Here is a 16,059-nt window from a genome sequence, read left to right on the forward strand (position 1 = left end):
AAATACAAATGCCTTCTCAGAAAAAGAGAGGGAAAACGTTGATTTTATTTTTTACACGTACCATTAATGACTATTTTTACAAAGATGGTGGAAACAATGTTCTTAGACTCTCGCTTAATTTCAAAGTAAGTTTCAAGAGAGGTGCACGGTGGTCCTTCAGACTCATATTTCCAAAACTATCTTTACAGAGACCAGACACTTAATATGAGTTTGATATATTTCTCTGTGGATTTGTACTATCAGACAGGACTAAACTGTTATAGCTGTCAGTGAAGTCATCTGACCAAATGATTGCTTTAATTGTCTATAAAGGTAAAAACTTCTTTTAAACCTATTTTTTTAAACTTGAGACAAACAAATCGTCTATTTTTTGGAAGCTGCTTAATGGTTTTTAGTATCACATAAGATACTTTAAAATAGATTCATCCTGTGTGTGCCTGTGTTAGTCCAAAGGACACATTGTCTTTTAAAGAACTTGGGAACAGTTTGATACAACAGACATTTCTTACAAAAAATTTCTCATAGAACAAGAACATGTAGTTTCATGGTGCATGGCTGCCTGATGATTTCCAGGTTTTAATGGCCCAGGTAAATAAAGGGAAATTTGGCAAAGTCAGAAGAGAAATCAGGTTTATCCTTCAATTAGGAAAGATAACTGCCCCGAGTATACAGGAGAGGAAGAACCAAAGTATTTCTGGTAACCTGTCTTTTTTAAAAAAGGAAACTTTAGGAAGAAGAAGCCATTAACCACTTAGGGACAGTTTTGGAATATCGATATATGGTATTCAGAAAAATAGGTTCAAAAGCCAACAGTTCTTATCTAGAAAGGCTGAAGGGAACCTAAGAAGGACATTAAGAATTCATTACAGTAAATAACATAAATGGCATATATGCTAAGGATAAAACTTCTCTAACCAAAGGTTGAAAATTCCTGTAATTCTCTGGCTGTTGACAACTCTAAATGAGTTCTTGTACCTAGAAACACATTCTGTAAATAAGTTATGAAATCCCCTTGTAGTCATTTTGCCATGGTATTAGCATGACATTTGTCACTAATATGATGCAAATATATTGTTTATACACTTAGAATGCCAGTAAATTTGATATGACATTAAAATATGTAGCTGAATGCCGCTGGTGTTACTTCTGGCTCATTTAGACACTGTCTTTGAATAAATAAATAGCTTAGTTGATGGCACCTTTTAATTTTTTTCTTCTACTTGATTTTAATAGATTATTGCCTCTCTCAGTGCTATTTGAAATGTTTTCGTTATTCATTTGCAACATAAATTAACATGTCATTTTTTTCATGAATTTTTGAAAGCAGATAGGATAGTGACAGTACTTGTACAGTGTGCATCTGTATACAGATTTCAAAGCATTAAATAAGTCATTTGAAGAAGAATGGGCCTATGTGAGCATCTGTCATTGCTATGCAATTATTGTAGCCAAAATTGCAATGTCACCATTAGAAAATGAAACAATGCCAGAGTTGTGGTAAAATAAAATTCTGGAAATAGCAACTGCTGGCTGTCAGCTACTTTGCATATTCTGAGGTTATCATTTGACTTTGAGAGGAAATGTTTTTGTGAGTATTGATTAATATAATTAGCAATAACCTTTTCACACTTACAAAATACACTGACTCCTTTTGTTTTGGACACATAAATAAAATAAAGCTAGTAAAATAAAAAGTAAATATAGTCTTTCAACTGTTGGATGAGAATAGAAGCTTTTATTTGTAAACAATATGATAATTTTACTCTATGTTAGTATTTTATATCTTGATCATCATTGCAATATTTTGAAAATATATTAATTCCTTTATATTTTAATATTTGTTAATTTTATTATCCTATATTTGTATCAATTACTCTTTTACTTGATTAAAGTAAACCTTCATTGTTTATATTTTTTCTTCAATATTCATTTGTTATTATTATGAAGGATCCCTGCCTCTCCCAGGATTCACACAGTAATCAATCTAGAATCAACTCATATTTTTTATGATTTAATTTGTGTTCATTCTTTTCAATGATTTTAGTAACCACTGTAACCTGGACAATTGTACCTAATGATCCTTTCTCCGGAAATGGACTCTATTGCCAGTTCTAGAAAGCAAGGCTTACCCAACTCAACCAATCAGCTTAATTTAATTAAATCTGCAAAGACATTTCTCTAAGATGTTCTTCACTGTACAGCATTGTCATACAAGCCTTGTCTGACATGAACTCCCCCATTCTTTCAAGCAGGTTTAAATATATATAAATAACTATATATAATCTTTCTAGTTGTTCTTTTTGATATGCTTGTTCTGAAACAAGCCACTCTGCCATTTGGAAGCCATATTATGCCTTTATAGAAAAAAAAGTACTGTCTTTTACTAGTGCTTCTATTTTACTTAAAAAATGTATTCCTGGGGCGCCTGGGTGGCTCAGTCGGTTAAGCATCTGACTTCAACTCAGGTCACGATCTCGCGGTCTGTGAGTTCGAGCCCCGCATCGGGCTCTGGGCTGATGGCTCGGAGCCTGGAGCCTGTTTCCGATTCTGTGTCTCCTTCTCTCTCTGCCCCTCCCCCATTCATGCTCTGTTTCTCTCTGTCTCAAAAATAAATAAACGTTAAAAAAATTTATTTTTTAAAATGTATTCCTTTGGAATGTTCAATCCTTCTATTGGAACTTTGTTGTTTATTCCCATATCTTTTCACCTTTCATGCATATTTTTAAATTTCTTTGACTTCTTCCTGAATCTCTGAGAATTTCTAATTTTTCTCTCTGCTTTACTGAGATGATTTCCTGGAAGTCAGTTCTGCTTCTATTGACAGTATTTGAGTATTTGAGAGGGCTAATTTATTATTATTTTTTTAATTTTAATTTTCTTTAGTCATTTTTAACCTTATTTTTCTCATTGTTTTTACATTTATACTAGTGTTTTCTGTTTGTTAGTTTTTGTTTTTTTAATTTTATATGTTCTCCCCTTTGGATATCTGTTTCAAATAGCCATCAATCAATCAATTCTTGTGATTACAAGTAGTATTCTAAATATTCATGTTTTTGAACCTTCTATTTACAGATGATATTTCTCTAAATGTTCACTAAAGAGGTCCAATTCCCTTTGATCTGGTATCTTATTTCATAAGCTTTGTATTTAATTTTCTCATTTTTCCTTTTTACATATAAACTCTTGACCAATACATAATGAGTGGCTATATTACCCTTGGTTTCACACTTTGTTCAATTGAATACTTGCCAAATACATTCTCAGTTGCATAGATTGAGGTTAGTTTGGTGCCCACCATATCCATTCTAATGCCTAGTGTCTGGCAGGAATTCATCTATGATCCAGCAGATACTCATTTAGGCTCTGCTCCACTCTTGGAATAGCATCAACTAACTACAGAGTCTGGTTCTCTTTCGTTTTGATATGGAGTGTTATATGAAAAACTCAAATCCTATAATTCGCTACCTCCAGGGATTTCTTTTCACTTTTCAAATACTGTGTTTTACTTGAGTGCACTATATTTTCTATTTGAGGATACTTAATTTCCCAATGAACAACCACTGTGTATTCTGCTACATATTCTACCTTGGGAATTTCATTCTCTGAATGCAAATTATGTATCTTTGTATTTCTTTCCTCAGCACTCCTTCCCATCTCGATGTTCTTATTATCTTAGATTCTCACTTACATGTTATCTGTTACTAAGCCCAAAATTTATCTGACATTCTCTTAAATTGTAACTTGGATGACTGTATGTCTGTTCTTTTTTTTTTTTTTTTCAACGTTTATTTATTTTTGGGACAGAGAGAGACAGAGCATGAACGGGGGAGGGGCAGAGAGAGAGGGAGACACAGAATCGGAAACAGGCTCCAGGCTCCGAGCCATCAGCCCAGAGCCCGACGCGGGGCTTGAACTCACGGACCGCGAGATCGTGACCTGACTGAAGTTGGACGCTCAACCGACTGCGCCACCCAGGCGCCCCCCGTATGTCTGTTCTAATTCTCAACTGATGGACATCAGTTGAGATGTCCAATGGTCCATCAACTGATGGACATTTGGGCTCTTTCCATAATTTGGCTACTGTTGGTAGTTTTAACTCTTCAGATCAGTATTTTTGTATCCTTTGGATAAATACCTAGTAGTGCAATTGCTGGGCCATAGGGTAGTTCTATTTTTAATTTTTTTTAGGAACCTCCATACTGTTTTCCTGTGTCTGCACCAGTTTTCATTCCCATCAAGAGTGCTAAAGTGTTCTCCTTTCTCTTCATCCTCTCCAACATCTGCTATTTCCAGGGTTGTTAATTTTAGCCATCCTGACAGGTGTGAGTTGGTATCTCATTGTGGTTTTGATTTTTATTTCCCTGATGATGATCAGTGTTAAGTATCTTTTCACGTGTCTGTTAGTTATCTGGATGTCTTCTTTGGAGAAGTGTCTATTCATGTCTTCTGCCCATTTCTTCACGGGATTATTTGTTTTTTGGGTGTTGAGTGTGATAAGTTCTTTAGCAATTTTGGATACTAGCCTTTTATCCACTGTATGATTTGCAAATATCGTCTCCAATTTCGAGGATTGCCTTTTATTTTGATGATTAATTCTTTTGCTGTTCAGAAGCTTTTTATCTTCATGAGGTCCCAATAGTTCATTTTTGCTTTTGTTTCCCTTGCCTCCAGAGACCTGTCTAGTAAGAAGTGCTATAGCCAAGGTCAATGAGGTTGCTGCCTGCGTTATCCTCTAGGATTTTGATGGTTTCCTGTCTCACATATAGGTCTTTCATCAGTTTTGAATTTATTTTTGTATATGGTGTAAGAGAGTGGTCCAGTTTTACTCTTCTGCATGTTGCTGTCCAGTTTTTGAAAACACCATTTGTTGAAGAGACTATCTTTTTTTTTTACATTGGATATTGTTTTCCTGCTTTATTGAAGATGAGCTAACCATATAGTTGTGGGGTCATTTCTGGGTTCTTTATTCTGCTCCATTGATCTGTGTGTCTGTTTCTGTGCCAGTACCATACTGTTATGATGATTACAGCTTTGTGATACAGTTTGAAGTCTGAAGTTGTGATGCCTCCCACTTTGCTTTTCTTTTCCAATATTACTTTGGCTATTTGGGGTATTTTCTGGTTCCATACAGATTTTAGAATTATTTGTTCTAGTTTAGTGAAAAATGCTGGCATTATTTTGATAGGGATTGCCCTGAGTGTGTATAGATTGCTTTGTGTGGTGTAGACATTTTAACAATATTTGTTCTTCCAATTCATGAGCACAGAATGTTTTCCCATTTCTTTGTTTCTTCTTCAATTTCTTTCATGAGCTTTCTGTAGTTTTAGAGTACAGATCCTTTACCTCTTTGCTTGGGTTTATTTTTAGGTATCTTATGGTTTTTGATAAAATCATAAATGGGATAGATTTCTTGATTTCTATTTCTGCTTCTTCATTATTGGTATATAGAAATGCAACTGATTTCTGTACATTGATTTTATTTCCTGTGACTTTGCTGAATTCATGTACCAGTTTTAGCAATATTTTGGTGAAGTCTTTCAGTTTTTCCACATAGAATATCATGTTGTCTGTGAAGAGTGTAAGTTTGGCTTCTTCCTTGCTGATGTGGGTGCCTTTTATTTATTTTTGTTGTCTCATTGCTGAGGCTAGGACTTCCAATACTATGTTGAACAACAGTGGTGAGAGTGTTCCCTGTTGTGTTCCTGACTTTAGGGGAAAATCTCTCTCCCAATTAGGGATGATATTAGCTGTGGGTTTTGTATATGGTCTTTATGATGTTAAGGTATTTTCCTTCTACCCCTACTTTCTTGAGTGTTTTTCCCAAGAAAAAATGCTGTATTTTGTCAATTGCTTTTTTTCTGCATTTATTGAAAAACTCATATGGTTATTATCTTTTTGTCTATTAATGTGGCGTATCACATTGATTGATTTGTAGATATTGAACCATCCCTACAGCCCAGGAGTAAATCCCACTGTACTGTTTTGGATTGGATTTGCTAGTATCTTGTTGAGAATTTTTGCATCGATGGTTATCAGGGTTATTTGTCTGTAATTCTTTTTTTTTAGTGGTGTCTTTGGTTTTGGAATCAAAGTAATGTTAGTCTCAGTCTATGAGTGTGGGAGATTTACTTCCATTACTATTTTTTGGAACAGTTTCAAAAGAATAGGTATTAATTCCTTTTTTAAATGTTTGGTAGAATTCTCCTAGGAAGCATTATGGCCCTGGACTCTTGTTTGTTGGGGATTTTTTATTACTGATTCAACTTCTTTACTGGTTATCCATCTGTTCAGATTTTCTATTTCTTCCTGTCTCAGTTTTGGTAGTTTATATGTTTCTAGGAATTTATCCATTTCTTCCAGATTGCCCAATTTGTTGGCATATAGTTGCTCATAATATTCTCTCATAATTGTTTGTATTTCTGGGGTGTTGGCTGTGATCTTCTTGTCTTTCATTGTGATTTTATTTAGTTGGGTCCTTTGTCTTTTCTTTTTGATAAGTCTGGCTAGGGAGTTTATGAATTTTGTTAATTCTTTCAAAGAACCAGCTCCTAGTTTCATTGATCTGTTCTACTGTTTTTTTCTTTTCAATATCATTTATTTCTGCTCTAATCTTTATTATTTCTCTTCTGATGGTTTTAGGTTTTATTTGTTGTTGTTTTTCCAGCTCCTTTTGGTGTAAGGCTAGGTTGTTTATTTGAGACTTTTCTTCTTTTTTGAGTGAGACCTGTATTTCTATATACTTCCCTCTTATGACTGCCTTTGGTGAAACTTAAAGATTGGGACTGTCATGTTTTCAATTTCTTTGACTTCCATGTATTTTTAAAAATTTCTTCTTTAGGGGCGCCTGGGTGGCGCAGTCGGTTGAGTGTCCGACTTCGGCCAGGTCACGATCTCGCGGTCCATGAGTTCGAGCCCCGCATCGGGCTCTGGGCTGATGGCTCAGAGCCTGGAGCCTGTTTCCGATTCTGTGTCTCCCTCTCTCTCTGCCCCTCCCCCGTTCATGCTCTGTCTCTCTCTGTCCCAAGAATGGATAAACGTTGAAAAAAAATTAAAAAAAAAAATTTCTTCTTTAATTTCCTTGTTAGCCTATTCATTTGTTAGTAAGATGTTCTTTAACCTCCATGTATTTGTGGATTTTCCAAACTTTTTCTTGTGGTTGATCTTAAGTTTCTTAGCATTGTGGTCTAAAAATAGGCATGGTATGAACTCAATCTTTTTGTAATTGTTGAGGTCTTGGTCATTACTTACAGTGTTAACTTATTGTTTATTCTGGACTCAATTTTATTTATTTCTGATTTCTCTTTGTTATTTCCTTCTTCCACTAAATTTCAGTTAAGTGTCTTCTTTTTCTAGTTCCTTGTGGTGTAATGTTAAGTTTTTATTTGGACTTTTTTCTTAATACAAGCATTTATAGCATAAATTTCATTCCTCCATCTTTTGATGCATCCCATAGGTTTTGGAGTATTGTGTTTTCTTTTTCTTTTGTTTGGAAACATATTTATAAACCATTTTTAATATTGATTTATTTTTGAATGAGACAGAGACTGAGTGCGAGCTGGGGAAGGGCAGAGACAGAGGGAGACACAGAATCTGAAGCAGGCTCCAGGATCTGAGCTGTCAGCACAGCGCCCGATGCTGGACTCAAACTCACAAACTGCTTGATTGTGACCTGAGCCAAAGTTGGCTGCTTAACCCACTGAGCCACCTAGGTGCCCTGTTTTGAGACATATTTTGATTTGCCATTTGGTTTCTTATTTGGCCCATTGCCTGTGCAGTAGTGTGTTGCTTAATATTTGGATACTAAATATTTAATATTTACAAAACATTTTAAAAAATACATAAATATATTTGAGCAATGAGTATCCAGGTTCTATAAACTAATGCTCATCTTGAATCTTGAGCCAGTATTTAAACCATTTTCATCATTTGAAATAGAGAAGTTATTTTATACACTCCATATAAATGTGGGATTTGTTTTAAATGACGCATGCCATCCCACCTACAGCTTTGATTAAGTACTAAGAAATGGGCTACTTTCAAATTTCCAATGGGAAAATTCTCAAAATATTTGTTTCTTGTCAAGGGATAAACGAGAAAGGTCCTAGGGAATTATTTCAGAGCTTTTCAGTGTTCCATGATGATAAGCTTCCAGGAGAAATCCTCAGTGACTTTTACTTTTCAGCCTTTATCCAGTGCTATATCTCAAGAATCTGTATCAATCTTTAAAGTAAAAGCAGTAGTTTTATGCAGAGGAATGATTCAGTCATTCAGATATTACTTATTTGATAATCTTGAAGATAAAGAACACAGTCAAGTAATAAGGAGACAATTATTTTTAAATGTCAAAAGTAACTCAACACATAGTTTATTATTGAGCCAGAGTCATTTGTACATCAATTAAAAGTTAGTTAATGTTTGTAAGCAATTGTATCCAGCTTGAACATATGATATACCAGCTCCCACATGTCCTTAATAAAACTTTAGAAGGTGTCTACAGAGAGGATATTGTTAGAGGTAGGCAAATCAGCTATATCAAGAAGAGATCTGAAAGTGAAGCAAGACTAAAGTGTTAAAGAACAGAGAGAAGACAGTGCCATGTTGTAACAGCAATAAAATCATCCTTTTTTCCTGACCCTATTGGTTATTTTAGCTTGGATTTTTTGGATGTATAATTGGCATATAACATCATATTAGTTTCAGATGTATAACATGATATGATATTTGTGTACTATTGTTGACTATAGTCATGGTGTACATTACATCCTTGAGACATATTTATTTTGTGACTGAGAGTTTCTACCTCTTAATATATCTATTAAGTCCATCTGGTTTCATATGTCACTTAAAGCCCATGTTTCCTTATAGATTTTATGCCTGCATGATCTATCCAATGGCTAAGTGGGCTATTAAAGTCCCCTACTACTATTGTCTTGCTGTCAATTTCTTCCTTTAGGTCTGTTGATACTTGTTTTACATATGTAGGTACTCCTATGCTGTGTGCATAAATATATATAAATGTTATATCTTTTTTGTTGAATTGACCTTTTTATAATTATGTAATACCCATCTTTGTCTTTTGTTACAGTCTGTTGAAAGTCTGTTTTGTTAGATTTATGTATAGCTACCCCAGCTATCTTTTGGTTTCTATTTGCATGAAACATCTTTTTCTATCCCTTCATTTTCAGTATGTGTGTGTATTAGATCTGAAGTGGATCTCTTTTAGGAGCATAGAGATGGTTCTTGTGTAGCCATTTGGCTACACTATGTCTTTTGATTAGAGAATTTTATCCATTTACATTTAAAGTAATTAAAGATAAATATGTGCTTATTGCCATTTTATCAAATTTTTTTTCTGGCTCTGTTCTCTATGTTCCTTTCTTCTTCTCTAGCTCCCTTCTCTTGTGGTTTATAACTTTAGTGTTATACTTATATTACATTATCATTATCTTTTGTGTATCTACTATCGGCTTTTGATTTTAGGTTACCATGAGGCTTACATATATCAGCCTATGTATATACATTTATTTTACATTTATAGAAAGTTAAGTTTGAATGCATTATAAAAATCTACATTTTTTACTCTCCTCCCACATTTTATGTTTTTGATGTTACATTTTACATCTTTTGATTTTGTATCCTTTATTTAATTATTGTAGTCATAGTCATTTTTACTACTTTAACCTTCATGCTAGCTTTATAAATGATTATTCCTCTTCTTTTACTATATATTTGTCTTCTTTACCAGTAAGATTTTTACTTTAATGTGTTTTCTTGTTACTTATATTAATGTCTTTTCTTTTTATCATAAAGAAGTCCCTTTAATATTTTTTGTAAGGACAGTTTAGTGGTGGTGAACTCCTTAAGTTTTTGCTTGTCTGGAAAACCTTATCTCCCCTTCAATTCTGAATGATAACCTTGCTGTGTAGTGTATTCTTGGTTGCTGGGTAGCTCATATAGGGCCATAGGAGAGTGCAGGGGCAGGGCAAGCTGTATTTGCAGGGAAGGGGGAGAGTGCAAAAATGGCTCCTGTCAGTGCTGGCACTAGCAAGGTAGAAGGAAAGTGCAAACATGGTGCCTGCCAGCACATGTCATTGGAAAGAGTTCCAACAGACCCTTGCCCCTCTGGTAGATGCTTTAACATTAGCCAGTGAACGTTATGTATTTTTTCATGTATGGTCTAGGAGTTTTTCAATTTGTTGCTTTTGCTCTAAGGACAAGTGAGTCTGCTGTATGTAAGCCCTTTAACAGAGAAGTCTGAATTTCCTACAGCCCTTTGGGTTTCTGGGCATAAACAACACTGGTTTTCAAAGCCAGACATTTTGGGGGTTCATCTCCCTGGAGCAAGTAACAAGGTGCCTGATGTGAGGCTCAAACCCCTCACCCCTTAGGGATATACTCTGTATTTCTGAGATTGAGCTGTTTGTGTGTTGCTGCATGAGTGTGGGGTTTTTGACAGACTATGTCTCTGCCCTCCAACCAGTCTTAGTGTGGTCTTTCTATCTTTTGTTGTGGAGGAACTATTCAGTGAGTTTTCAGGTCTTTTTTGGAGAGATTGTTCTACATGTAGCTATAGATATGGTGTGTCTGTGGGAAAGGTGAGTTCAGATTCTTCCTACACGACCATCTTGAACCATTTCCCTAACTCAGATCTGGTTTTTCTCTCTCTTACTGATATCTTTACTGATATATCAACTATCTACCCTTATACTATCTTAACTATCCATTGAGGTTTGTTTTTCTGAGATCAAAAATATCCAGGTTGTTGCTATATTCAATGACTTTTATCAGCTCTATTGTCTTCAGTGTTTCAGATGCATTTCAAACAGAAGGTCAATTCTGTCTTTCCTTACCTTCTGTAGCATGTTAAAATCCTGCTGCTCTGACCTGTCTCACTTTTCTCTTGTTTTGATTTCAACAATCTCTCTTTCTCTTTTTTTTTTCTCTCGCACAGCCATCCTCCTACTATTTTTAGCTATTGCTTACAACATAGATCAGTCTCTTCCTATTGTTTATTTTCTTTTCCTCTTCCCTTGGGAATTTTAGCTGTTCTTCTGGCTTCAACCATTAATGTGGATTAATGATAATTCCTAAACAGGAAATGTAGTGATTGAAGAAGAACGAGTGGGCACAAATCTGAAGGTTTTCATTGAAAGAAATCAGGCAACCAGCATTTGATTTATTCTGCTGTTGAACTTAGTGTAGAATGAGTATAAGCTGTTAGGTTTCATGTATGTTTGTTTTTTTTCTTTTTCTTTAAAGAAAAGCTTTCTGCCTTTTAAGTAGCTTGTCATAAGCATAGGAAATATATTAATATCATAGTACTGAAAGAAGTATAATGAAAGGAGTTCAAGTGGTGAAATGTATTGATATTTTTCATTTGAAGCTCAAAATTTGTTTTTACTTTTACCTTATAGGTTATATAAAAAATCCTAAATACCCTTTAAAATATCACTCACAAGGGGATTTTTGAAGGGACTTTTTCACTTAGAATCATAGTATTCCATTTATGGTATGTTGAGAAACCTCTTTGGGCTGAAATTTGATTGGATTTTGGCCCACGATTTACTTTCCATCTTTTTAAGGATGACAAATTATTAATATGTTGTTTGGAAAGCTTTAAGAAAAGCTGACTTCCTCTGATATTGTCCATTTTTTAGGTGGTAATATGCCCTAAGAACATGAGTCATGTAATTTTCAATGAGAAAAGTAATTTTGGTAGGTATGAGGAGGTACTATATCGTTCATGCCTTTCATGATTTACTACATAGTTATAAGACAAATTCTTATTAGAACAAAAGAAAGAGATGAGAACCTCCCTTCTTTTTTTGTATCCTTTGAGCGGCTAATGGGGTGTTTTGTTTTTGTTGTTGTTCTATCTTTGGATAATAAATATGATAAGCTCCTTTCAAAGATTTGCTATGCTCCTCCATATTTGAATTTATTCTTTGCTGACAATGTATGTGACACTAAACTTACCATCCCCAAAATGAGTACATAATTTTCTTTTGTACTCCAAAAAAGAGCAACACACTAAACATATTTTAAAAATTTCACAAGAAATCTCAAGAAACTTTAGACTGGCTTTGGCATTATTCCTGTCCTTGTGGCTAGGACCTCAGGCATCAGTCAGGAAGATAGAGGCAAGAGGCAAAATGTGCCAGCTATTTAGCACCATTTTTAAAAATATATTTTCTCAGAAACCTAAATGTTTTTATATCACTGATAAGAATCTAGTCACTTGGTCACCCTTATATGCAAGAGAGGTAGAGCTTTATATATATAACTACATATATTGGGTAAATGTCTATTGGATAGACAACTAGAAGTCTACTTAACAACGCTGAACACTTACCTCAGGGCCAAATTTGCTTGAATTTTCTATTCATGTCTTACCAGGTAGATGTTAAAGTTCTCACCTTACAGATGAGGAAACAGAGGTTTAGATGGGCTAAGTAATTTGCCTGCAGTCACAAAGGTAGCTTGGGGTAGAACTAGGAATTGAACTTATTTCTACTTTACACAGTTCCTGTCTCAAACACTATACCTCATTGTTTCTGAGTTGGTGATCCTAGTCTCATGGTTTTATTTCAGAAAACCAACAGTTGATTCCAAAGATGAATTAATTCCTCTGAAGGACATACAGGAAACCTAGGCTGGTGTAAAAATACAGTAACCTTTTAAAAAATTCATAGGTTCAAGATGCAAAGACTTATGAATCTGCTTGCTTTGCTGTTTCTTGATTTATTATGGAGACAGGGCACCATGATTTGGTCTAAAACTAGGAAAATCATTTAAAGACAAAAAAGAGCCTCTCTATGAAGTGAAATTTTAAATATTATAATTATGATAGTTACATTTACAAATCTGATTAGCTTTGTTAGAAAAAAATCTGGATCAATTGGTGAATAATTAGAGTACCAGATACTGTTGGTAGATTAACCCCAAAACAGTTTTCAACCCCCTCCTTCTTTTCTTCCCTCTACTATAAGGGCTGGAAAGGCTACATACTTGCTCTTATTGTCTCCACACTATAAGTGGTGAAGTGATACATTTCTGGTTAATGGAATATAAAAACAGTCTCTTGGGGAGGTTTCTGGGAATTTTTCCATTTCCTGTTTAAGGGAACAGATATAGCAGACACATTTCTTCCTCTTTCCTGCCTGGATTTAGACCCAGTGATGAGCAATAGCAGTCATTTTCAACCATAGATACTCAGAGATACTGGCTTTGATATCATTGAGTTGCTGAATCAATTCCTAGTTACAGATTTCTTATTTTCTTTATCTACTCTTAGTTTATGTTATCTTTTACTTCACCTGAAAGTAGTACCAATAATATAATTAGTCATTGCCTTTCAACAAAGGTACACACCAATTAGCAGATTGGTTTATTTAAAAAAACGAACAAAAATATTGTGTATTGGCTTAGTATAGAGATATAAAAATTCATGTAAGCTTTTTTGGACCTATAAGGTAAATAAATTGCATGTTGAATTTAGATAGCCACAAAAGAATTCCAAAAATGGCCTACTGCCAAATGTTTGTTTTGTTAGCCAGGATTTCCTCGAGAGGAAAAACAAACAAGATATTAACAGAAACTGGATTGCCTTCATAACATGTTACCAGCTCTTGGCTGTCCAAAATTGGATAAAGTGGTTGTCTTAGTCAGTTCAGGCTGCTATAACAAAATACTGCAGACTAGATGGCTTAACATGAAAAATTTATTTCTTACTATTTTGGAGAGTGGCCAAGATAAAAGTGCTGGCCAATTCAGTTTCTGTTGAGAGGTTTGCATTTGGTCTTTTTGCTGTATCTTCACACGAGAGAGAGAGAGAGAGAGAAAGAGAGAGAGAGAGAGTTTGTGTTAGTTCTGGTGTCTCTTTCTCTTTTTATAAGGGTGCTAGTCTCAGCATAAGGGCTCACCCATATGACATCTTTATTCCCAAAGCCCTCACATCCTAATGCTGTCATAGTGGAGAGGAGAGTTTCAAAATATGAATTTTGGGAGAACACAAATATTTGGTCCATAGCACCAATCTTATGGTACACAAAACATTAACAGAGGTTCTCAGCTCAACTCATCTTGAAAAAGTCCAATTCACTCTCTTTGCATTAGAGGCCTAAAAGTAATGATGCTCCATCATTTTGCTTCCCCCACTCCTCTATTTTGAATCTGGGTTACATGGGTGATAGTATTTTTTTTTATTTTTTTTTAATTTTTTTTTCAACATTTTTATTTATTTTTGGGACAGAGAGAGACAGAGCATGAACGGGGGAGGGGCAGAGAGAGAGGGAGACACAGAATCGAAAACAGGCTCCAGGCTCCGAGCCATCAGCCCAGAGCCTGACGCGGGGCTCGAACTCACGGACTGCGAGATCGTGACCTGGCTGAAGTCGGACGCTTAACCGACTGCGCCACCCAGGCGCCCCGGGTGATAGTATTTTTAATATAACTTCCTCTGGCTCAGAATTTTCTTTGTCCATACCAAAAAAAAAAAAAAAAAAAAAAAAAAAAAAAAAAAAAAAAAAAAAAAGAAGAAGAAGAATTAGCAGAAAGCAAAGAATACACTTTAATCTTTATGTATTGTTTTTTCCTTGCCGGAACAGTCTTTTAGTTCTTTCTCCGTTTCCATTTGTTTGAAAACTTTGGGTCATATCTAAATTTATTTTCAGCTCTAAAATTATGATATACATAAATAAGTGGAGGCACCTTTTAGTTTACAAGCTTGATTGTTCATTTACACTGTGTTTGTTCTCATTTTCTGTCTTATGTAGCTCATGAGAACTGTGAATGAGAATTTAGTATTTAGAAATTAAATTTAGAATTTAGACTGTACATTGATGTAGGTGAGAGAATCAAGAGATTTGGATAAAGACAGAGGAGATACTACAGATGGTGAATGTGATGTTTAGGAGACAACATTGACACACCTTGGTAAAGTAATTTCTTTGGTGATAGCGGTGGATAGAGAGTGGGAGTAATTTAGGACAGTTCCAATTTTTCACTTTTGCCTGATGGTGGATGGCCTTGGCACTGTCTTACCTAGATTTGAGTAGATTTGGCTCAATGAGTCAATTTGTGGACATTCTGAGTTTGAATTATTTGTGAGGTAGAGAGTATTTATCAGGTAGAGATTTCCAGCAAGGAATTTTTATGCATTTAAGTTAATAATGTAGAAAGAAAAAAACTAAGTTACATATCTCAATTTGAGATTTAGAGCAAAAAAGATTATTGACAAAGCCATAGGTATAGATGAGTCCATACAGAACTAGTATGTAGGTTCAGAAGTAGAAAGGAGTGTGCTTGTTAAGGATTTTGACTAATTTAATCATTTAAAAGGCTGATGCAGAAAGGAACCTCCCTTACCTCCAAAATAAGAGAGCAAAGAGTCATATAATGAAAGTCAAGGAGGGGTAGGTTTTTTTTTATAGTACAATAGTATTATCTATATTTATTATGCTTAGGTTTTTTTATAGTACAATATTATTATCTATATTTATTATTCTGTGAATTAGATCTCTGTGGATTATTAACTACTCCTTACAAGTTTTTGTCCTTAAACAGCATCCCTCTCCAACTCCTCATCCCATCCCCTGGTAACCACCATTCTATTCTGTTTTTTATAGGTTTAACATTTTTAGGTAACACATATAAGTGATATCATGCAGTACTTGCCTTTCTCTGATATCTCACTTAGCATAATGTGTTCAAGGGCATCCGTGTTGTCACAAATGGGAAGGTATCTTCCTTTCTCATCGCTGAATAGTATTCCATTGTGTGTGTGTATCACATCTTTTTCATCCATTCATCCATTCATCCATTAATGGGCATTTGGGTTGTTTCCATATCCTGGCTATTATGAATAATTCTGCAATAAACACAAGAGTGCATATATCTCATCAAAATCCTGTTTTTAGTTCTTTGGGGTATATACCCAGAAATGGAATTACTGGATTGTATAGTAGATAATGTAAAAAAAAAATTTTAAGGCCCATTCATACATTTTTCATGCTGGTTGAACAAATTTACATTCCCACCAACAATGCATAGAGTTCTATT

Source organism: Herpailurus yagouaroundi, unplaced genomic scaffold (genome assembly GCF_014898765.1).
Source record: "Herpailurus yagouaroundi ecotype Mexico unplaced genomic scaffold, PumYag 100, whole genome shotgun sequence".
Classification (NCBI taxonomy): domain Eukaryota; kingdom Metazoa; phylum Chordata; class Mammalia; order Carnivora; family Felidae; genus Herpailurus; species Herpailurus yagouaroundi.